This window comes from Cynocephalus volans, chromosome 1 (genome assembly GCF_027409185.1).
Source record: "Cynocephalus volans isolate mCynVol1 chromosome 1, mCynVol1.pri, whole genome shotgun sequence".
NCBI lineage: Eukaryota > Metazoa > Chordata > Mammalia > Dermoptera > Cynocephalidae > Cynocephalus > Cynocephalus volans.
This window is the reverse complement of record NC_084460.1, coordinates 181,645,007-181,669,304: the sequence shown is the minus strand read 5'-3', so window position 1 is coordinate 181,669,304 and position 24,298 is coordinate 181,645,007. Positions and strand designations below refer to the sequence as shown.

Genomic DNA, 24,298 nt, shown 5'->3' with positions numbered 1-24,298 from the left:
GGTACACAGTAGGTGCATAAGTATATATTTAGCATAGGTTGGGTGGTGTTCAGGAAGTGAGGCCTGGATCCAGGTTCTGTCTTGTTTTTGGTTTCTTCTTTGAACACTACATGGGCATCATTGTGCACAGATCACAGGGGTTTTATCCAATCAACAAACCCTTACTATTTCCGCCCAGATTAAGACATAGAATATGACTGTACCCACAAATTTCTAGACCATCCAAATCCAGTCATTCTCATCATTCCAATATACAGCTATAATTGGCGAGATAGAATTTATGTTTCAACAGTGACGTAGTTTTACATACCTGTGAGATTCCAAACTTCTCAAGTATAGGAAAGATGTCTTCTAGTCCTCTTGTCACCTTCCTTCTGAGGCCCTAAACTCAGGGAACATCAAGAATGTGACAGATCAGCCCTTAGCACCTGGCTGTGGTGGGAGGAATCGCCTGATAAGGCAGATTCCTTTATGTGCTTTATCCAGGCATATCAGAATCCAGTAAGGCTGCTGGGTGCTGGTCAGGTGCTGGGATGGGAGGAGGTTTGTTAACATAAAAAAAGTGTTTCAGGATAGTGTGAAGGAAACACTCACTTAAAGAGATGTGGTTTAGAAAGGGAAAGGGAGTTCAGAACATTTTCTTCGGTGGGTTTCTAGTTCTTTTTCCCTTCTGGATCACAGTAGTAAAGTTAATACCCTGTGAAACTTGCTCATTATATATTCATTTATTCATTCATTTGTTCATTTAACAGATATTTATTGGATCATTCTGACCCAAGGGAAAACAAAGCAATGTCTTTACCCTCGTGGAATGTATATTTTTATGGGGGAGACAGGTAATATTTTAAATATATATTGGCTATAGATTGTGATCACAATACTACATTCTGCTTTGCTCTTTTCTTAATAAACTTTTTTAAAATTGTGGTAAAATACACATAACATAAAATTTACCGTCTTAACTATTTTTAAGTGTACAGTTTAGTAGTTTAAGTATATTCACATCATCGTACAACCAATCTCCAGAACTCTTTTCTTCTTGCAAAACTGAAACTCTGTACCCATTGAATATCAACTCCCCATATTTCCTCCCCCAGCCCCCAGCAACCACCAGAGCTCTACTTTCTGTCTCTATAATTTTGACTACTCTAGATACTTCATGTAAATGGAATCACACAGTATTTGTCTTTCTGTGACTGTCTTGTTTCACTTAGGTGAAATATGAGGACATTATGCTATGTAGTAGTATGTGTTAGAATTTCCTTCCTTTTTAAGGCTGAATAATATTCTATTGTGTGTATATACCACAATTATGTTTTTCCATCAGTGGACACGTGGGTTGCTGGAACATGGCTGCACAAATATCTCTTCAGGACCCTTGCAATTCTTTTGGACATATACCTAGAAGTAGAATTGCTGGATCATATGAAAATTCTATTTTTAATGTTTTGAGGAACTGTCATACTGTTTTCCACAGTGGCTGTAACATTTTACCTTTTTTCTTTTTTTCTTTTTGTTGGCAGCTGGCTGGTATGGGGATCTGAACCTTTAACATTGGGGTTATAACATCATTCTTTAACCAACTGAGCTAAACAGCAAGCCCCAAAAGTCATACTTTTTAAACTGAAGTATAACATGCATACAGAAACATAAACAAATCATAACCCTGATGAAGCTTTTACAAAACAAACACAACTATATCAGATCAAGACACAGAACAATGCCAGCACAGCTGGAAGCATCCTCATGTCCATCCCCAGCTGTTTCTCACCAGTTATGCCACACCCCCAGCACGGTACCCACCCTTCTCCACTACCATGAGTTAGCTTTGCTTGTTTGGAACTTCCTATAAATGGAAACATGTTTTTCCTTATTTGCGTCTGGTTTCTTTTGTTCAGCATTATCTTTATGAAATCCATCCATGTTGTTGCTTGTTGTCAGGGCTCTCCAGAGAAACAGAATTAATAGGATATGTGTGTCTATAGAGAAAGGTTTATTTTAAGGAATTGGCTCATGCAATTATAGAGACTGGCAGGTCCAAAATCTGCAGCGTAGGCTGTGAGGCTGGAGACCCAGGGATGAGCTGATTCCAGTCTGGGGCCTTCTGCTGCAGGATTCCTTCTTGCTGGAGGAGGCAGTCTTCTTGTTCTGTTCAGGCCCTCAACTGATTGAATGAGGCCCACGCACATCATGGAGGGCCACCTGCTTTACTTACAATTCACCAATGTAGATGTTCATATAATCCCAAAACACCCTTACCGAAATATCCAGAATAATATTTGACCAAATATCTGTACACCGTGGCCCAGCTAAGTTGACTGATCAAAATAACCTCCATCACACATGTAATAGTAGCTGGTTCATTTTCACTATTGTTTTTATTCTGTGGTATGAATCTATCACAGTTTATTTATCATTCCACTATTGTTGGTTGTGTGGATGTTTTGTCATTTAGGAGTACTATAATAATGCTGCAGTAACATCCTCCTATGGGTCTTTTGACATACATTCACATTTCTTTGGTTGTGGTAAAGTATACTTTGTTATAACTCTGGCTTTGGTTTACTATTATTTTCATTTTGGGATTTTATATTTATGTTCATGAAAGACATAAGCCAATAATTTTTCTTTCTTATAATATCCTTGTCAGGTTTTAGGATGAAGGTTATGCTAAAATCTTAAAACCAGTGGGAAAGATTCTCCTTTTTGTCTCTTCTTTTGAAGTTGAAATCTTAGATAATCTTCAGAAATTATGCAACTTTTTTGAAATCCTGTTACTAACTTTCCTAGAAAAAGAGAAAATTTGATTCAAACAAGAATAGTGTATAAATTATTGTTATAATAAAGTGCACAGTTTGTATAAAATATTAAAACATTGCCCTTTCAGCAGACAGAAGTATCCATTGAATGCATATCACATGACACCCAAATAATTCTTGTCTTCAGTTCTTAATGCCACACATTTACCTGAAGCTGTTAAGGACTAATGGTTAGAGTGCATTTAATTTTGTTAGTTGGATTCAGGATGTTTTTATGAATCCTCTGGTGAAAGTCAGACTTAGAAAGGAAAGTGTATGGGGTACAGGTTTATTTTCAAAAAGACTGTGTCACTAGACAAGCAGGTACATGCTTCTGCAATGGTTTGAATAAGCCTGGCTTGTGAGCTCTCTTTAATTTGTTAGCACATGATCCAAAGTTAAAAGGAATATAAGATCTTTTTGGTCTTTACCTCCTTCGGGCTGATGTCCTCTGCATCCTTTGTAATTTCCCTGCTGGCTGTCTCTAATTACACCATCTCACCTAGCAATTTGATGAAAACCTTAATAGGTGTTAATATCAACAGGATTATATTTCACAGTGGAGTGTCATTTTCCACTGCAGTCAGAAACAGAAAAAGAGGGGGTCAGTAAGAGAAAACCTTTGCAAGAAGAATGTATTTGAGGAGTTATTCACAGGAACAAACTATAATTATGCAGTTTTATTTTCACAAGGTAATTTTTTTTTTTTTTTAACCAAGGTAATGTCTGTTTTCTTAGATTTGGTAGAAACATGGAAAGAGAAATACTCTGGTATAGGAAGCTTTCTTATTTTTCTTCATCATTTTGTTTTGAAGTTGTTTGGTACTTTTACTCTGAATGAGACATTTTGGATATTTCTAGCATAACTGAATTTCTGATTTTCCTTTGGATTCCTTTTTTTTTTTTTTTTTTTCTTTTCTTTTTTTTAGGTATAGAAACTCTTTATTAACAGACAAGGCCTACAGATTATTTCTTCTTGGACACATCCAGGGTACGGCCATGACGCCCTGTGATCTTGGTGTGCTGGCCTTGGACACGAAGGCCCCAGAAGTTGTGCAGCCCTCTCTGGGCCTGAATCTTCTTCAGTCACTGCAGATCTTCATGGAGCTTATTGTCCAGCCCATTGGCCGGGACCTGGCTATATTTTCCGTCCTTTATATCCTTCTGTCTGTTGAAGACCCAGTCTGGGATCTTATACTGGCGTGGACTTTGCATAATGGTGATCACACATTACACCTCATCCTCTGTGAGTTCTCCTGCCCTCTTGGTGAGGTCAGTATCTGTTTTCCTCAACATCACGTGAGTGTTTCTTCATCCCACACCCTTAATGAAGTAATGGCAGATGCTGTTTTCCACCACGCATCGATGTTGGTGTTGAGTACTCGCAGAATGTGCTGGAACTTATCAGGGATCACTAGAGACCTGGCGGCAGAAGCAGTGGTGACGTGTAGGCCTCCTGTGGATCCTTTGGTTTCTTGATATCATTTGAGGGACAGGGAGGGATATTAGTAGCGATTACTTGAAATAAGGCATGAGATTTTTCTGCCTCTAGAATATGAGCAAAAGGTTAAAGTCAACCAATTGTTGCATGATGACAGTCACAGGTTGGGGCACTCCAGACAGCTCTTCCAAGCTGTCTTGGGCAGCCCTGTCCTCGAGAATCCAGATAGAAGCAGAAGCTAATGAACACAGGCCCCTCTTCTGGTCCAAAGCAGTCCGGGGGAGAAACCTGCACTATTTTCTACCGTGTCCCCAGGACGCACCTTGCCTGGGATAGTGGGTTGAGAAGCTACCTCCAAGGGTAAATGATTCATCTGGCTTCAAAGAGATTGGCCCTGTTGGCATTTTGATAATAAACTCAGGGCTGGGATGTCACTGACGAGGCTGGTCCGATTCTGTGACTTACATGGAATGGCACTTGCTTTGCAAGCGTGCAGCAGCCCTGTGGGGGACACCCTTCTTACCCTCCCTCTCGGTTCGTGTGGAGCCATGTCCTGACTTTCCTTTCTTTTTTTTAAAGATTTTTTTCATTAATACTGTATTGAAACTCATGCAGTGTCTCCTGATTATGTCTGATATTTTTTAGGGCCTGTAAGCAATAGAGGCTTTTCATGTTTAGCTATTTCTTTTCTTCAGATATGATGGCATTGACTTCTGGGAATGACTGCTGGTTTTCTTTGGCCTTGCTTGACTGTCACAGTCAGAGTTTAGCAAATGGACAGAGGAGAGCTGGGGGCTTAGGGACCGGGAATTTCCTCTTCCATCTTTTCCTCCTTCTTCCTTCCTCCATCTTGGTAGATTTGAGAAAGCCTTTCAAGTGTGAGGAAAGAGAGGGTGTGAATAATATTTCTCAGGTTGGAAAGATCTTTAGGGGGCAGTATCAATTCATGTTTCACCTCTCTGAGGTATCCATTTTTACTTAGCTTCATATTTGAATAAACCTTTCCTTTTAATCTTTCTTATTCTACCCAGTCCTGGTCTAAGTGGAAGCAGTTTGGACCTTAGAAGCAGCATCTTGATTTGGTTGGGATGTTGGAATAGGTATCCTTCAATTCTAAAATGTACTTTAGAAAAACAGTTATTAAGGGGGCTCAAATATTTTGGTTATTTAAACTTTCCAGCCAAGAAGGCGTTTTGAGTGGTTCTTTCCAAAAGAGACCAAGGAATCTTTGGAGCAACTCTGGGCCCATCTCTGGAAGGGCCTAGAATTCCCGACTCACTGCTGACTGCTTGTATTTTTTTCTGGGTTCTTCTCCTAGTGCTTGTCTAGGGGCCACTTTTGAACTTTTGGCCTAAAACTCTTCTCCTTCTCACCTGTCCCTGTTCACAAACAGCCCTGTATTTCTTGCCTGTCTGAGACTTTTCTTGTTTTACAGCATGAGTGTGCATGAGACCGTGCACACAACTCAGCCAGCATGGAGAGTTTGCAGGTGCTGTTAGACTCACAGGGCTTGGGGTTTGGGCCCCTGCTCTTGCAACCTTGAACCGTTCAGTTGATCTTTCTGGGGCCGGATCCCCTCAGTCATAGAGCAGGGCAAAGACTCCATACCTCTTAGGATTGTGGTGAGCCTTGCACCACTGTGAGGAGCTGAAAGACGAGCACCAGGAGTCAGGCCGGGCACTTGTTAGGTGCCTATGCCAGCAATCACCACACCCATCTCACCTCACAGATTCAGCTCCAAGGAGCCCGGCCTGCTCCTGCTTTTGCAAGCACTGTCTCTACAGCTGCTTCAGGTTGCAGCATGTCATTCTTGAAGCCCGCAAGACGTGACTGGATAATAGCCGGTCAAGTGAGCTGCAGTGATATTTTAACACAAGCCCTGATCTGATTATTCTTCAGTCATTCAACCCCAGGCAAGAAAAGATTCATACTTTCCATCACTGCCTGTGCCAGCCAGTTTCCATATCAGCCAGGGCCTCGGGAAAGTGGAAGGACACACTGTCATTTTTTCCATTCATGCTGACCCTGCTCGTTATCAGGCCCGAGTGCCAGCAGGTTTAGCCAAAGGGAGTTGCAACTGCTGCTCAGGCTGTGCAGACCAGCCTGCGCTTTCAACATATTCAAGGTAGATAAGGTGGCTCTCGACGTCCTGAAGCTAGACACCTTTGCCCATGGAAGCCAGACACGCCTCTTCCCTTCTCCTTGGGAGCCCTTGGTCAGCTTCTCTTTTATTTGGAGCTGGTGGAGCAATTGTGGTGCAGATACTTTGGGTCTGAAAGTAATGCAATGTGACACTCTCCCCTCTGTTCCCTGACACCTGGCATGAGTGGGAAAGTCAGATTGGTAGCAAACTCCATACACATTCTTCTCAGCAGCCGTGGGAGACTTTCTATGTTACAGAGTGGAAAGGCAATTTAAAAGAAAAAAGCAAATTCTTCTGCTCAGGGTCATAATTGCAAACCAGTGGCCCAGATGGAATTAGAGCTCATGGCCCAGACCTGCCAGCCTACCACCTCCCTCTTCTGAGCTTGGGGAAGTGGTTGACACTGTGTCAGTTTTAGAAAATTTACTTAAGTGAAGTGGGAGACAGAAGTCTATTTTAGGACCCCTGACTAATTCATTTTATTCTGTTTTTCATAAAGCGAAAGAATTATTCATCAGCAAGCATAGGTAATGTCTAAGTAATGCAGCTGCACTGTGTTAGGTTCCAGGTCATGGTTATCGAATTGGTCTCGAGCACTTGTTAAATACCTGCATTGAATCATACATCGTTAGGGGGGAGGGATTTTAGTCATTTAATCCAGTGGTTCCCAAATCTCACTGTTTGTCAGAATCACCTAGAAAGCGTATTAAAAATTCGGATGCCTCAGTGCTACTCCAGGCCCCTGTGGTCACAGATCTGGGCTCTGTGACTTTAGTGCTGCATTTTTAGCAGACTCCCCAAGTGGTTCCCAAACAGACTAAAATCTCTAAGGCCACGTTTGAGAATCACCAAATGTAAGTCCTTCTCTTTTCGTTGGGTGGCTTTTCATCTGTTTGCTGTTTTTGTTATTCAGGTGAGGAACCAGGAGTCCAAAGACTAAATGGCCTTGCCTGGGATCACACAACCCAGCACTGGAGTTAGGACTTTAAACCCAGCTCTGTGCTTTCCACGGCATCAGTGTGAGCACTGCCAGCCAGGAGGGACCAATCTCCAAGGCACAGATGACTTCTTTAACACTATCACATGCCTGAGGAGCTCTGCCTGGGCAGACGTCTCAGAGGACCCATGAGACTCAGGAGATCTTCCCCAACTCTTACGGTTATTTGGGGGGCCTTCTCTTCCCCTCTGAGCAGGCACATCAAGGGCCCAGAGTGAGGCCACCAAGACCAGAGCAGATGCCAGGACTTGCCCCAGACTAGAAGTGGCCTGCTGCCCCATGACAACCACCTGCCTGGGAATGCTGTGCACAGACAAACAGGCTCAGTAGAGAGATGATAGGAATATGTGGTTTGCTCCATCTCAGATTTCTAGGGGGTCTCCTGATTGCTGCTCACAGCAGGAGACCCACTGACCTCTGGTCTGATACATTTCTTAACTTCCCCCTGAGGGACAATTCTGATGTCTTCCTTTCATCCCTCCTCTTCCCAAAGTTCTCAATCTAATATCCTACCTTAGTTCTAGGTTGAAAAAGGTGGAGATTTATTTTCCAGATTTTGCCTGTCCTTAGTATTCATTTAACATGGAGTCCAGCATTTTGTCCTCATTTGCTTACTCAAATTATGTATTTTTGGTTTGAGGGGAGGTCATCATGAGTTGTCAGCAGTCAGAGAGATACAGGGGTGGAGGAAGATAAAAAATCTTATATTTCTACAACGTGCATCTCGATCTTTCACGTTTTTGAATTATTGCCTTTATGTTCGTTGTCCTCTGGACTCTGACCTTAGCTCTCTCTATTTCCTTGTCCTGTTCAACGACTTTTAATAATCGCTTGACTGGCACATCCATGCCTCTCCACGGGGCTCCAGTCTGCCTTCCTAGCAGACCTTCCACTGGGATATTCCACAGGCGTTTCAAGCTCTGTGTGCCCCAAATCAAGCCATGGTCTGTTCCCAAACCTGCTGTTCCCCTTTTGTTCTCTCCCATCCACTCAGTTGTTTGTGCTGGAAACTGGAGAGATATTGTTGACACCTCTCTCACCCCATTTATTCAGCCAGAAGTTTTGTAGATTTCACAGCTAAACATGTTTTCAGTCTGTTTCCACTTTTCCTGTCCTCACCACAATTGCCTTAATTTGATTTCTCAGAACACTTCTTGCCTGAGTCGTGCAGCCTCCTCCCACCTGACATCCCTATGCCCCCCTGGCACCCTCCAGCACCCCTAGCTATCTGAAGGATCTTTCTAGAGATCTATGTAATCGTCTCCCTACCCTGCTTTTATAAACTCTTCAGCACTTGTCCATTGGCTATGAGATAAAGTTCAAAATCCTTACTTTGCAAATAAGGCCTTTCATCTGGCTCCTGTTTATGTTTCTGCCCAGCACAGCCCATCCGCACAGGTCTGGCCCATCTGCACAGTGGTGCAGACTGCTCGGGGTTCCCAGAACACAGGTGCTGTGCAATGGCAGCTGCTGTTGGCTCCACTTGGGATCCTCACCCCCCTCATTCTGCACCAAGCTGATACCTGCTGGCCTCCAAATGGCCTTTTCTCAGCTGAGGTTGACGCTTTTCCCAGCTAACCTCTAGTCTTCTGGAATGAAGACACCATCTTAGTTTTGCCACCTCCTAGCACAGTTGTTTGCCATGTTATATGTGTGTGTGATGAGTGAATGAATGAGTTATCAAGTCATTTAAAAACCAAATCATATAATTTAACCAAAGAAGAAAATATAATCCATTAGGTGTCTTTGGGTCTTCTCCCACATGTTCATTTGTATTATAAAATTCATTTGGCTGCAGTAAATTTCCTGCTGGGCAGTAATTAGATTTCCTGGAAATTCCACCCAGTTTAAACTTTACAACATTCACGTATGTTTACCAAAATGTGCAGATGTCTCCAGTGCTGTGCATTATTCTCAGCTTGCTGTAATTTGTTTCTTCTAAAGACTTTACTTGCTGGCTAGTTTTGCTTTTGTTTTTCATAAAATTCATCATTATTCCTGTGTGTTCTTAGAATTTAAGAGCATTCAAGACAATCAGACCGATTTAAAGTAAGACAACCATGGCCAATTAGCTCAGTTAGTTAGAGCATGGTGCTGGTAATAAAGGAAAAGGAAAATGCCATCGAGCCTGGAACCTGTAATAGCCACTCACCCCACAGTTGGACTTATGTCTGAGTTGGATGGTGTCCCAGGGGCTCTTTTTTCCTTGTCACAGTCTCCTCTGGAAGCTCTCCAGAGCCCTGCCCTTGGGAGGGCTCCAATTCTTCTTGCTGGAAAGAACAGCTCAGGTAGAGGGCATGGCTCCTAGGGTGGGGTGGTACAGGTGTGAGCCTGGGAGCTCTGGGACTTAATTATTGCACTAATCCAACAAAGATGGTGCAAAACCCTGTCCTTGTATTGGGAAACAGAAGGAAGAACTAGGACAATTATGGGATCATAGAACCGTATCACTGAGTGGCTCCCTCAGGTAAACTACATTGTTGAGCTCTTGGACTTGAATCTGAATCTTCCTCAAGCTGTCCTGCATGTTGCATTTCTTGCTCACTCACTCGCTCAGTCAGAGTAACCAGGAGTTAATGATCCCACGCAGTGTTATGGAAAGAACCCAAACTATGGTGTTCGACAGGCCTGGGCTGGGCCCACTCAAGTTCGTTGAGTTTGTTTGCTCATAGGTAAAATAACGCTTACCTCGCAGAGTTGTCCTGAGGGGTAAATGACATGATATCTTTGACACCTTGTGGGGTCACAGAGTTGTCTCTCAGCACCCTGCTGTCTCAACGCCTCTTCTTCAGTTTTTTCTAATCTTCAGTGAGAAGATTTTCCGCACACGTGTCCTTCCCATTGGTGGAATTGTGCTTAGGAAGTCCTAATCGTCGATCTTTCTATGTTAAATGCCTCTTAAAACACACTTCCACCTTACATTTTCTTCTCTCTCACCCACTGTGAATTCTGCAGGCTCCAGGTTTGACTTCCTTTTAGGTGGGCCCACCTTGAGAGCAGGACCATCCCAATTTGGCATGTATGAGAAGTTCAAAAAACAAATGGAAGAGGAGACGGGGAGGGTGGGAGAAGAGGAGGAAAGGAGAGAATCAGAAAGTGCTATTACTAGTGAGTCGAGTGTAGCAGCTCCACACAAGGCCAAGGGAAGACCTGTGTTTGTGGAGCATCACTGAGCACACCGAGGGTATAGCTGGGCCATTGAGGTCCCCCAGGCTTGGATGGCAGTGAAAGGCCAGGTAGCTGTTGCAGAGAGAGGCTCCTTCAGACCACGTACTCTGAGAGACCCCAGGGCCAGGTTTGGTAAAGAGTGACCCAAGGATGTGTTAGAAAACTCATTTAATGTAGGTATACTGATTTTGGCATATACCTTCAAATTTTGGAATTGTGAGTTTCTACCTTCCTTTTCCTCTTTTCTAACTTGGGTTCCTGTAAAATCTCTGTGACATAATGGCGTTAACTGCTCGTGTTCTAGTCCTGCAGTTGTTCTATGTGCCCTTCAGATAAAGTGCAGGTGAATTCTGCAGATTTTCCAGCCTGTCCTCAGAATAGCTGGGCACTGTGTTTCCCTAGTGATAAAAGAGGGAGGGCTCTTCTTGCAACAGGTTGATCATTCTATGCCTTTTCTTAGTCACCAATTATGTTAGTGATGATTAAATTAGGTCTTTGATAGGCATGCACGTAAAAGCAGTTTGTCGTAATTTTCCAAATTAAACTGTCTAATGATTCATTTTTAAATCATTAAATTTTTTTTATCTGTGTTCCTATATATTTCTAATTTAAAACAAATTGATTGGCACTATTAGGGAAATCTGATTTCTTTAATTAAAAGTACATTCATGTTTTAACATAATACTTATTTTTAAGAGGTAGATATAAGTTTAATTTTTATAGAATATATATAATCGATTATTTTTTCAGGATAATTTTGCAGCTATGTCAGAAAACCAAAGCATGTTTTGGCATATTTAAACATGTTCCATTCATTTATAAAGCAACCGCCCTCTGAGAAGAGATCCTTTTTACCCTTCATCATTGTTACTAATTTTTGTGAGCCTTTGTTAAAGTTTGCAACTTGCTTGAGTCTGTGATTGGGGAAAGGATTTTTTAAAAAACATTTTATTCAAAGTCACATAATGTCTGTAAACAAAGGCATATTCTAGCACTATGCTAAAAGTAATCTTTTCAAATAGTATTTGAAGCAAGTTCACTAAGTACATGAGAAAATTAGATGTGGGCTATGGTCACATTCTATTTTTGCTTTAGAATAGTATTACTAGGTTGATTGTGCACTTCATGTATTATATTTTGATTTCACATATTCAAAAAGAAAAGTTCACCATCATCAAGAGACAGAGATGTATCATCAGAAAAAATGTGTTACAAACAAAGGCAGTGTGGAGTGTAACTTACAAAAGAGTTTGAGCCATACAGTGTGGAGGGTGTGGATGGCCTGCTCTATTTTCTAGTGGCGGGGTGCTAATGTGACGCGTCAGGCAAGTTGCTTTTATAGCCTTAACTCACATTGCCCAAGAGGTTGTCGTTTAAGTCCTGTTCTTAAGGTGTTTTCTCCAAATTTACCAGATCTCTTATGCCACTGGTACTTAAACTAATGAAAATTATATGCCGAAGCAAATTACTCTAGTCTTACAGAGAATTATTGTGCCAAAAATACTTTCTTTTTTCTTAATTATTATTCCCTTACTTAATTAGTTCTCTCACTATTTCTCCAGATTATTTTTTACCTACAACAATTTTTTTTAACTCTGCATTTTTAGAAAGGAAAGGGCCTTTTTTACTATCCAGGATCGTCTAGACTGACCCGTTTTCTTTAACATGTCTACAGGCACCACATTTACTGAAAACTCAACTCATACGGGGGCTTAAGGTACTTCTGCTGCCCAAGCGGACATGGCCATAGGACTTGCCCTTCCGTGCCCTCTGTCCCCTCAACTTCAGTCTGTGATTGGGCAGTGCCCTTGGGAGAAGCCAGGGGATTGCCCTCCCACCACCTTCACCACCACGTCCTCCAGCCCCTTTGCTTACACCAAACTCCACCCAAGGCCCCTTAGAGTGGATCTTTGCATTCAAAGACTTGCTCCTGAAAGGAATGAATTGATGACCTTGGGCAAGGTCTCTAACATCTTTGAGATTATTTTCCTCGTCTGTGAAATGGAAATGATACCTACCTCATAGCCAAGAAGAGAAATTTAAGAAGATGATGTTTGTGTACAGCTACCACAGTTGCTGAGACATAGGATGTGTTTAAACTGCTAGCCACTTTTTCCTTCCTTGCGCCCCAGCCCCATACGTTGCTCTGCCATGGTTGTCTCCCCACCTCAGACTTCAAACCCTGACTGCAGGGCAAGGACCAGCAGGAAGCCAGGAAAGACCAGCCCCTGCCTTCCTGTCGGGAGCTCAGGATATTCTTTCCCATGGGAAATGGCCATAAGTGGGTTTCTAATCTAGGATATGGTAATATGTAAATAATCACAACAAAATAAAGGTGACGTTAGTGTGTTAGTGTTTGTATTCTATTATCTTAAAATAACTTAAAGGAAATAGGCTCTTACTTGAGGCCCCCAGTCTTTCAGGATTTCTGGCGATTCCTACACAGCAATTCTTCCAACTTCAAAAGTAAGTTTTATTCCAAAAAAAATCTCTGTGAGCCTGCTATTTAATGCTTGCAAGGCATTTTCCCACAGAGACAATGCCATATTGGTTCTCTAGCCAGCGCACAGAAACCTGTGCAACCCATAATGTAACTAAATAAGACTGGTTAGAGGTTATTTGAAAACTTATACAGCAAAGATATAACAGAAAGGAGGAACATTAAAGTAAAAAGAGATGAAGTAAAATTGGACTTGAAATGGCTCTGGGCCCTGGTGGAGGGTTTGGAAAGGCAGACCAGAATATGTCCTGTCCTGCGGTTCAGCCCCAGTTATGCAGAGGAACAAGGCTCCTTTCTTCTTAGAGACCTGCTTTACATGTGGTTAACATAATTCCTCCCTCCAGTGCAAGGAAACCCACCTCAGGTGCTCGTTCTACTGTAAATGTCAGGGAACCATGGTGGCGCCCACACACCATCTCTCACGGCAAACACACTCAAAGTTACAACTTCACTGCATTGCAAAATTGGAAAACTGAATTCTCAAAAAGTTAACTGAAAAGTTAAAACACATTTGAGGTCAAGCTTTAACAGCCCATCTAATTATATAACAAGACCCTTTGATGGATTTATGTGGAGGGAAAGAATCAGATCAAACATAGGGAGCCTTTAATTCAACTTTCTAATGTGAGCACAAAAAAGTGTCTGGATTTCAAGGTTGAGTTCTGATTGTAGGAGCTGAGGAGGCTGTGTTCCTCTCCCCTCTGTCCTCCTTTCAAGCCACACACTGCAAGGCACCCAGAGTGGCCTTCCCAAGTCATAACCTAGTCTCTTCCTTCCAGAAATCTCTGGTTCTTACAGGATGGTGTCTACTTTCCTCCACCCCCAGATCTGACCCCTGCTCACCTCTCCAGCTTAATGTCTTGTTCATTTGCTGCCCTCTGATCCTCCCCCTCCACCACCTGTGCTTCAGCTATGCTGAGTTCCATGCAGTTCTAGAAGGTTCTGGAAACCTTTTTGTGCTTCCTTGCCCTTGGTGCTGATAAACCAGCACTCAGTACTGAGAGAACGATAGCTGTTCTTGTAGAGAACAAGCTCCCCATTTTGCCTCATTTCCCCAGATATTTTTCCATCATAAACAATTCCAACTTAAACATCTTTATACAATTTATCTTTTTTAATATAGGAATTAATTTCTCCAAATGGAATTATAGAGTTCAAGACTATAGACCCTTTATAAATAAGTTGCATATTGCCAAATGGTTTTCCAGAAAGGTTGAAGCACTTTTCAGTGTCAATGTCAATAAATCCTGAATTTGACTCAAAAATATTCTGTCAATATTGGCCCTAAATTTTACGCTAGAGTATATGCAGTGTGTTCTTAGTTTCTAGTAGCTAATGTAAATTAATTGGCTTCCAGCTTTCTGTGTTGGTTCTTCAGAGGCAAGGCCTTTGTCTTTGAACACTCTTTTACCCTGAAAGCAAGGGACACGTATTACATGATGGCAGTAATGCCAATAACACTGAGTCTGATGTGCAGGTGAGTAGAAGTTAAGATGAAAGATTTTTTATGGACAGTTCTCCTTCCTATGTGTCAAACAAAGGTGGAAACAAAGAGTAACAAAAATAGCCACGTTACTAAGTAAGATATGCCTCTGGCATGCTGCTGGCAGAAGATTGACATGAATGCACCCTCCACAGGGTCTTTGAATATTCGGGGTAAGAATATCCTACCACGCACACTTATTATAATAGCGTAGGCACTCTGAGCATTTTACACTTATCTCATGGAATCCTCACAATGACCGTGCAAACTAGGTACCACACTATCATCATCCCATTTTATGGATGAGAAAACTAAAGCATATGGAGATTAAATAACTTGCTCACAGTGGTGAGTAGAGAGTGAAGCTGGGATTTAATCCTGGGGAGCCCAGAGCCCTGACACCATCCCCTGACAGTGCAGCGTTTCACTCTCATATTTGCCTGCCTTGATGTACCCATGTCCTTCTGAAAGTGCCTTGATGTTTCAGGTGAGTAAGAACACCTTGGGAAGATGGACGGACTAAGGTGGCACCCCCATCCACCCACCTGTCCCCACACCAGTGTTCACCTGTGGCCCTTTGCACAGTCTCCCCCAAAGTGGTTGTCACCTGGCTTTTTTCGTGTGCCACCATGTGTCTGGCTCTCCTAGAAAATACACTTTCTTGGGCATGCCTGGCACGTAATAGGTATCCAGTCAGTGATGACTAAAGGAAGCAGCATATTCAGGGGAAATAATGGAATTTAGGGTAATTTGATTTTCCAGGAGCTTAAGAATGTATAAAAACCGATGTCACAGCAGAGTAAATCAGTGCTTCATGAAATCTTCATTGATTTTTAGCCAAAATGTGGCCGTAAGAGATGTCCTCAGGGGGGAGCAGAGCGAGGTGATTGTGATTTTATGTGCCTTCCTAATGGAATTCACAGAGCATGACCTCACAGAAACTCTGAGGCAGATCTGGGAGTGCCCCACTCAGGCTGGTGCACCTCTAAGGAAATGTAATTGAGTGTGACACCAGGGTTCTGGAGTAATAAACCACCTGGAGCTTTGGTAGTCCTGAGTTGGGAGGGATGGGACCTTGAGCCTTCAGATCTCCTAACTCCTGTACGCTGTGGGGGACACAGTGGCCAGGGCCAGCCTGTGTCCTGCAGCTGTTCTGAACAGTGGGGTGACTGTGGTTCCAAACTTGGGGCCAGTACTGACAGAATATCTTTGAGTTAAAATTCAGGATTTATTGGCGTCGACCCCGTGTATGGATTCAAGGTTTGCTGCTTTTCGTAAACAGATTACCAAGGTAACTAACTTTTATGTAAAATAATCCAGAAAGAAGTAAATACTTTCCAGAAAGTGCTAGTTCTTGCAATTCTGCTTTCAAGTATTCAAACCAGCCAAGTAAAACTAGCTACAGTATTTTTAACTCTTGGAGAATGATGTAGCTATTTCAAATACATTTTTATTTATGTAGAGAGCGTTAGACTACGTTTAAAATAAATAGGATATGCAGGCAGATCGCTGTTTCTGGAATCAAAAATAGTCCAAGCTATGGCTTGCAAAATGACTTCTGGGGTCATTTTTCTTTATACTAAAAATAAAAGTTTCAAAGTAACCACTTGCCAAAAGAAAGTTTCCTGGTGCTGGAGACAATTGCATAGCTTGGGAACTTTTCTCTTGAATTTACACTGATCATGATTCCAACACAGCATTAGTTTGTAAGTAGCATAGTCAGAACAGCTTTACTCAACATTGCTTTTTTTTTCTGTATTTGACCACTAATTCTCCATTTAGCTTCTTCCCTCAGGCTCTCATTGTGCCAGATGTATTATTCTTCTGATGTCTTTGTGAAATCATGTCAATACTTCCAACTTTTAACACATTATTTTCTTTTTGTTGTCAGTTCAACCAGATTTTCCTCTGGTACATTCTAAATCATTACATTAAGTATTAAACTTATTAAAGAATTACAAAATAGTTTCCAGTATAAAACACTGTTTTCATCATGTAGAACTTTACAACAGTCCTCCTTTTGTAAAGATGTTTTTATGGCTGTCCCACAAAAATCAACCACCTTGAGATGAATATCAATATGGATATTTATTGTTTGCTTCTCTTCTTTTTCCTCAGTTTTTATTCTTATTCTCTACTACTGCTTTGTTCTAATTTTAAAAGATGGAGAGTGATAAAGGAAGTTCCTGCTTTTAAATTCTTGCAGAAGTCTAGGTTGGCATTCTTATGTGGAGCAGCTCACAGAAGCAGCTTTAGCAGTAGCCTTCTCACAGAAACTTCTAGCCCCTGCAGCCTGGGTTCTTTCTTCCTGGCTCTTTTGTGGGTCTCTGCGTCAGTGCCAGTGCATGCCTGTGGTCAGCAACGCCTTCCGACCAAACCAGGCTATTGGAGTCCTGAACAGTACAGCCTCTATTGCTAGCTTAGGCAGATGGTGGGTTTGAATTAGAGAGCTCAAAAATGCCTAGAACCTGACCTCTTGGATTAAAAGGTAAAATTGGGGGGGAAAGGTGTTTTTTTAATAGTCCGTACCCTTCCTCAATTCAGAGCCTGAAAATGGCATGCACTCACCAATGTTCTTTTAAGTACTTTTACTGACTCACCATAAAAATCTGAGGGATGTCAGTATACCTAAACTGTGCCTTTTTCAGGGACTAATTTAAGGATTTTCAGGAAGGAACACTCAAGTGTGGCCATCTGGGAAACAGAGTCAGAGGGCCTGAGTGTGAATGTTGATATTGACGGATATGAGCTTTATGACCTTGGGCAAGTAATCTGCCCTCACCAAGCCTGGTTTCTGTAAAGCAGAGGATGGGAATGCCTTCCCTACATCCTCTCAGGGGGTCAGGGAAACTCAGAGTTAACACATGTGAAAGGACCTCATAAACTGCAAAGCACTGGTGAATGTAACTTAGAGTTATCGGTCAGAGCCTGCATAATGAACTGGAAAATGTGAGCTACATTCAGAAGAATGTCAGGACCTTCTGTGGGACCCAGTTCTGGATATTTTGACTGATTCACTCCACTGAAACAAGGGGATTTTTCAGAGCATGGCATTGAAAGCATGAAATTAGGCTTATTAGACCATGACCAGCAGGGCACTTACGTACCTATGAAATGAAATCTTTATCTTCTTCCTTGTGTGAAAATTAAGGAACCACTTTGGTGGCTGTCTGCATAACGGGATTCCTCATGGAACTCCACATGAGGCTCCAGTTGTCTGAACTGATTCCTAGGAGATAAGCCATTGCCCAGAACACACAGGGTCAGATAAGGGCTCCGCTTACAGAAAGAGTCCTGTGCTGTGAATCACACGCAGATTGTGTTAAACTTCCTGACACTACTTAATTTGTCAGGCAAGTTTTGTTTCTTTTTTCCCTAATCCTGGCCTTGTTCCAAATTTTCCAACTATTCCTGGAATAAGTAGACTGCATTTACCTGTCTTTGCATTCTCACAGTTTCCAGTGACCCTAATGGGGATTTCATGCAGCTAGAATGACAGCAACTTATGGTCATTTTTTATTGTGATTACTTGGAAGCCTATTTTTAGTATTCAGATGAAACATTTTCATGGTGCTCCATTAGTATAGATATTAATGCACATAAGTATTACTACCTCTGCCTTGCTTTTTCACACTTTGTTTAGTTATGTAAGCTGAATTATAATATACACGATTATGTTCTTTCCATTCACATCCTTTTGGATTACCTGGATTCCAAACATCAGAACTGAAGGAACCTTTGCTATTGATTTCACGACAGACGAGACTGAGATCCATGGGTGCAAAATGATCTGCCCAGTGCAGCACAGCTAGTTATTGCCAAAGCCAGGGCTGCACACCAGGACTTCAGACTCCTAAACCAGTGTCCTTTCAAAGATGCCATGGTTCCTTGGAAAACCAGAGTAAAATCTCTACTATTCAAAATCCATTGGAAATGTATTAAGTCACTTCAGATAGCCAGGCTCTCTGTAGAACTGAAGGGTATATAACCTTTAGGTTGTTAACAATTTAACGTTTAACCATTTGGGGATTAGCATCTTAAAATGGACAGTCCAATCCTGCTTTCCTAAATAGAGATGAAAGTTTTGTTCTTGATAGTTTCCTTTCTTGATCATTCTAGCTCTTCTTTCATGCCGAGTCTCCTTCACTGTGCTTTGCTACAGTTGGAGGTATTATGGGGTATAAGATTAATAAATCAGGCCTAAGGCCTGCCGTCCTAGATGAGGTCTCTGGCCTGCCAAATCTTTCCATGGCTGTCTTCCTCGTGCACGTTTTTAGTTTGTTAGTGCAGGGCCCATCTAAAGACAGCTGTGGTGAGGGATGTCTGGAGCAGCCTCTCCTGGGAGCCCTCTCACCTTTCAGAATACTTCTGCAGAGTAGCCAAATGTCTTGTGGGTTGTCAAGCAGCCTTAAATGTGTTATACTTTTTCCATCAGTAATACGTAGAACCACAGGCACCTCCTCGACAGCTTGAACTTGTCAACATAGTTTGTCAGGGGGTTGATGGATCACTGTTCACTATTTTAAGAATTTGCAGTAGGCTGGGTACTATTTCATTGTTGCTTTGCTTCAAATTCTCATTCTGAGTCCAACATCCAAGAGAATTAAGCACAACCTGTAGTCTTAGTTCCTCATCTTTCTCATAGAGTGGTTTGAGGATTAAATGAGAAAATGTATCAGGGATCTTCAAAAAGTTTATGGATAGATTTGTATTATCTCCTAATTCTATTTTTCCAGGAACTTTTTGAAGTCCCCTTGTATGTAGAGCAATTACCTCAGTACCTTTTAGATAGTAACAGGTGTCATCTTCATCATGATCATCACTAGTCGATGCTATGTCTACCAATTTCATCTTCTTCTGTGAAAAATGGACACCACCTTTGTCTTTCAAGTACGTTAAATGTGAAAGTTGTTTCCATGCTTACTATTTTCAAAAATTGTCTCAAAATTTGAAAAGCCACCACATGATCTTTGTTAATATGCATCTTCATATGTCATTCAGTTTAGCATCTTCTCCAGGTGTGGCAAAAAGTACACTATGAGAATTGAAACTGCCTGCTGGGATTAAGAACTGTTGTGTTAGACTCTGTCTGGCCTTCCCTTTGACCCAGTCCCTGGCTTGAGCAATCACATGCTCTGCATGTCTTTCATAGATGAAATAAAAATATACAGGTTGCCACCTCCATACCTCTGTTGTGGGAGTTATGGGTTAGTGTTTCTGAAACAGGTACCTGGAGTAAGCCCTCCAAGCATGATGTGTCTGAGTAGCATCTCTGGTCAAATGGATTTTACCTTTACCAGTGGCCCTGGCATGGTCAGCACAGATTTTAAAGTACCATAAATGTGTCCAAATGTTTCCATCAACAGTGAAGCAAGCACACCCTTCGAGTAATGTGATTGACTTGATACAGGTGAGTTCAGTATTTTTCTGTTGCATGGTAAGAAATAAAAGCTTTGATAATACTTGGTCTTCACCTGAAAGGTGCACTGAGACATTTCTCTGCTCATATTTTTCTAGCCTCTTAAAAATTGTTCTAAATATTTCCCCAACTAGCTATAGTACAATGGACTGTAAAAATAATCTAAATATTTTTGCTACTGTCAGTATTACAATAATTGCAAATATAAATTATTTCTAAGACAGTTATTTTGTATATTTGTAGTGTCAGAGTGTTGGGAAAATACAGGAAAATGGTCAAGACCCCTCAGATGTTCAGAATCTTGCCAAGCATTTGATGTAAATATGCACGTGCACCCAGGTGTTTGTTGTTGTCTAATGTAATTGCACATGTGCACCTAGGTGTCCTGGGTTATGGACTTAAGTATAAAGGATGAGTGGCTCTGATCCACGGCACCCCCACCCCCACCCCCACCCTCAGGATGCCCCCAGGGGGGGCGGCCATGGGGAGGCCACTACTGCTGCTGGACTCTGTTGCTGCCAGTGCCCCCAGGACCCTCCAAGAGGCTGCCACCACCGCCAGACTTGTAAGCTGCTGCTGCCATTGCTGAGGACTAAGCTCTTGTCATCTGCCAATGGCTCTGGGATCTTTCCCAATTACCTAGCGTGGACCTGCATGTGAGGGGTCTGGTGACCCAGTCTGTTCAATGGGTTTGAAGGGTCTGAGCCCTAGCCCTGACATTATAAATGGAAACTTAGAACTAAAATAATGAAACATTTTGGCTGCAGTTATGATTTGCCTTACTCGACAACTGGTGTAGTCGTATAGCTTTACAGAGTATGAGATTTTTCATCAGAAACCTCACTCTCTTGAAAAGTGGTTAAAAATCAAATTACATATTTTCAGCTTGTGTGAATTATATTTATTATGAATGCCATCTTATACCATGTCTGTTTAGAATTAGTATGGGTAGTGCCGACCTTATTCTAAATTTCTTATCAAGTTTTCACTTTTTTTTACCTTTTAATGTTCTTCAGAATAACTTTTTATTATGGAGATTTTCAAATGTGTACAAAAGCTGAGAGGATATTCTAATGAACCCCATATACTCAACTCATCACCCAGCCTCAACAATTACCAGCACATGGAATCCCCACCCCGCCTCACACCACAGGGTAATTTTAAACATACCCAGGCATCATATTACATTTGTATGCATCTCTAAGAGATAACTACTCTTTTTCTTTAAAAAAAAAAAAGAAAAAAAAATGTACTTTTAAAATATTATCAAATATCCATTCTGTGTTCAAATTTCCCCAATTGGCTCATGAACATCTTTTTATAATTAGCATGTTTCAGATAGAACCAAATAAGATGCACCTGTTGCATTTGGTTGATCTCTCTCTTGTCTCTTAATATCTGGATTCTCCATCTGTAGTTATGTGTACTTGAAGAAACTGTTTCATTTGTCTGATAGAATGTCCCACCATCTGGAAACAGCGATTGTGTGCTGTGAACATCTTTTAGCATATCCCTTATTTCCCTCTATTTACTGTAAACTGGTAGGTCTGGCACCTTGCTCAGAGCCAGTGTTTTGGGTTTGTTTGTTTTTTTTTTTTTTTTTTGGACAAGACTACTTCACGTGATGTCCTGTACTGACTACTGCTCTGCTCATCAGGAGGCACCAATGACTGGCTGTCCCTCCTTTTGTGATGAGCCATCCTGGGTTCAGGTGTGTGTGCAGTGCAGTCCAGCCTTTCAGCTGATGGTTTTAGCAGCCATTGCCAACTCTTGCCTCCAGATCTATCACTACATTACAGTTTCAGTACCCGAAACCTAACTTTCAGCACCCAATACATAACACAATTTGAAAGAAGGACTTCTAAAAAATATTCTAAAAAATATTTAGGAAATCTGAGTGATGCTATTAAAATAATGATTTTTAGGTAAAAGCGATTTCATAATTCAAAAATATTTGCACATTTTTACAGAGAAACACATACTTTTCAGGATGCTAACTAGAAAAATAAAAATCCAACTCTCAAAGAAAGAAGATGAGAATGAGAAATAATTAGTAAATAGTTAACTTGTTTACTCTCCTTCCATAAGCTCTACCTGAAGGTCTGAATTGTTCATTGTTTCTAAGAGAATTTAAAAAAAGAAATCACAAGTAATTTTAAAGCATTTACCTTCCTTAAAACACAAGCCAAATTGAGGCAACTCAAAATACTACAGTTTTCTTTTGGTAATAATATAAGAAAATCAGTGATTATTGAAATGTCCCTTTAAATAAAGCATAATGATGTGCCAAGTTACAGAACAGGAGCATGTGTGCTGCTTATCCTCTTTGCATCCTAACCGTGCTGCTTCTGAATTCCCGATCTCTGTGGGTCAGAAAAGGTTTTAGCTTTATAGCTTGTCTCATTACAGGTAAATATGACTCTGGAACTGAAGTCAGTCAGTTTTGCTCCTGAGCCCAACACTGTGCTACAGCCTCGTCCACTGGAAAATGTGATGTCCTTTAGAACCCAGACACACTGGTTCATCTAGGAATTTATAGCCAAAAGTTTATTTAGGATTTAGAGTTAAGATTTTAATATTGTACTTAGGTTTCTGGGTTTTATATATCATTCCACTTTTCATGTGGCATAACCTTCATCAGAATCATTTCAGGAAATGAGAAAAGTAGGATATGGTTATGAGTCAGCTGGAAAACTACAGCATGGAATGAATTAGTCAGAAGGAGTGTTTCAGTGGCCAATTTGAGCCTTGCGCTATCAGGAAGTGGCATGACTTTCCATGATTTTATGTGCTGTAAATCATGTGGCATAATACTCTAGACATCTGGAGTCTTTTTTCTTTTCCCAATTATAAGTTTTAAGATAAAATTGAAAAGCACCAGTGGATCAAAATCACCAAAGCCCTCTCAGTAGTTGCTCATCCCTTTCATCAGCTCGAATGGATTTCCACCCCACTTTCAGCTCCACTGGGGAGGGGTCATTCATCTGGAGCCCTTGTGGCTCCCTGGTCAAGTTTTAGAAGTGGTTGGCTTTGGCAGAGCTGCTTCTACCAAGGAGTGCCATCTGTGTGTTTCTTTTGTTTCTAATGCTTTTTCTCATACCCCTGGTCCAGCTGCTGGTAAAGCTGTGTGATTTATGATCTGGAAGAGAGTCGCTTCTCCCTGTGTTATGCTGTGTGTTTTAGAAAGTTAGACTGAAATTCACAATAAGGCAGTGTGTTCTGGTTTTGTAGCATCCTGTCAAAGAGAAAAGAAAAACTTGTCGAAATTGGGTGGATTAAAAGTTTGAGTCATGTGAATTCCATAAAACTACATCTCTAGAGGTAAAATGCTAAAAATAGTCAACCGCTCACATTGCACATGGAGGAAACTAAGTTTATTAGTTTATTGGTAATGTAAGTCAATTCAAGCATAATCAAGTCAGCCTCTTCCCTGTCTTTTATGATTGGTAGGTACATATGGCATTCAGTAATTACAGCTTGGTACGTGTATGTGTGCATATAATTATTTTATTATTTTATTTTTATTTATTTATTTATTTATTTTTATTTATTTATTTTGACCAGTAAGGGGATCGCAACCCTCGGCACAGTGTTGTCTGCACCACGCTCAGCCAGTGAGCACACCAGCCATCCTTATATAGGATCCAAAGCCGTGGCCTTGACGCTACCAGCGCGCATTCTCCCGAGTGGGCCACAGGGCCGGCCCCATATAATTTTTTTAAACAGTACATCTAGTGGAATAATTCAATTAAGACTGGAGCCCGTATGTGAGTGGTTGAACAATGATGGAATGCCAGTTGATTCTGATGCCCTTGGTGACCTGGTAAACTTTTTCTCTGGAAGAAGTGCTGTAAACTAGGTTTGCCCTGTTTGCCATTTGTGGTATCTGTCAAGTTCTTATGAAGTTATTGGTCCAGAAGTTAACCCAGGATGTTTGAATGTTCTCATCACATGATGACAACAATTAGATGGTAATAATCAGCACATTCTTCCTCCCCCTCTATTGTAGACTGATACTTCTCAAACCTTACTGTGTATACGAGTCACTTGGGGATCTTGTTAAAATGCAGATTCTACTTCAGGAGGTCTCAAGTGGAGCCCAAGATTCTGCATTTCTAGCAAGCTTGTAGGTGGTACCAGTGCAGCTGGTTCAGGAACCACCCTGTGGTCCTTGGCGCTTTGTAATGGATAACATCTGTAGAATTAGCAAAGGGTATCATGGCCTAATACTGATACAGAGACTCCTGTGTCCACGACCTCAAACCTCTCCACGTTACATTATCATGCCTGCCCCAGCAGGACTGAGGAACACCCCAGAATGGAGGGGAGCCCCAAAAGGGACATAACGT

The 24,298-nt window shown here is 41.5% G+C and overlaps 1 pseudogene; it reads right to left on the bottom strand.

The window, feature by feature from the left end:
* Positions 1–3,764: 3,764 nt before the first annotated feature.
* LOC134365750 (small ribosomal subunit protein uS13-like) lies at positions 3,765–13,973 on the bottom strand (annotated as a pseudogene).
* Positions 13,974–24,298: the final 10,325 nt, after the last annotated feature.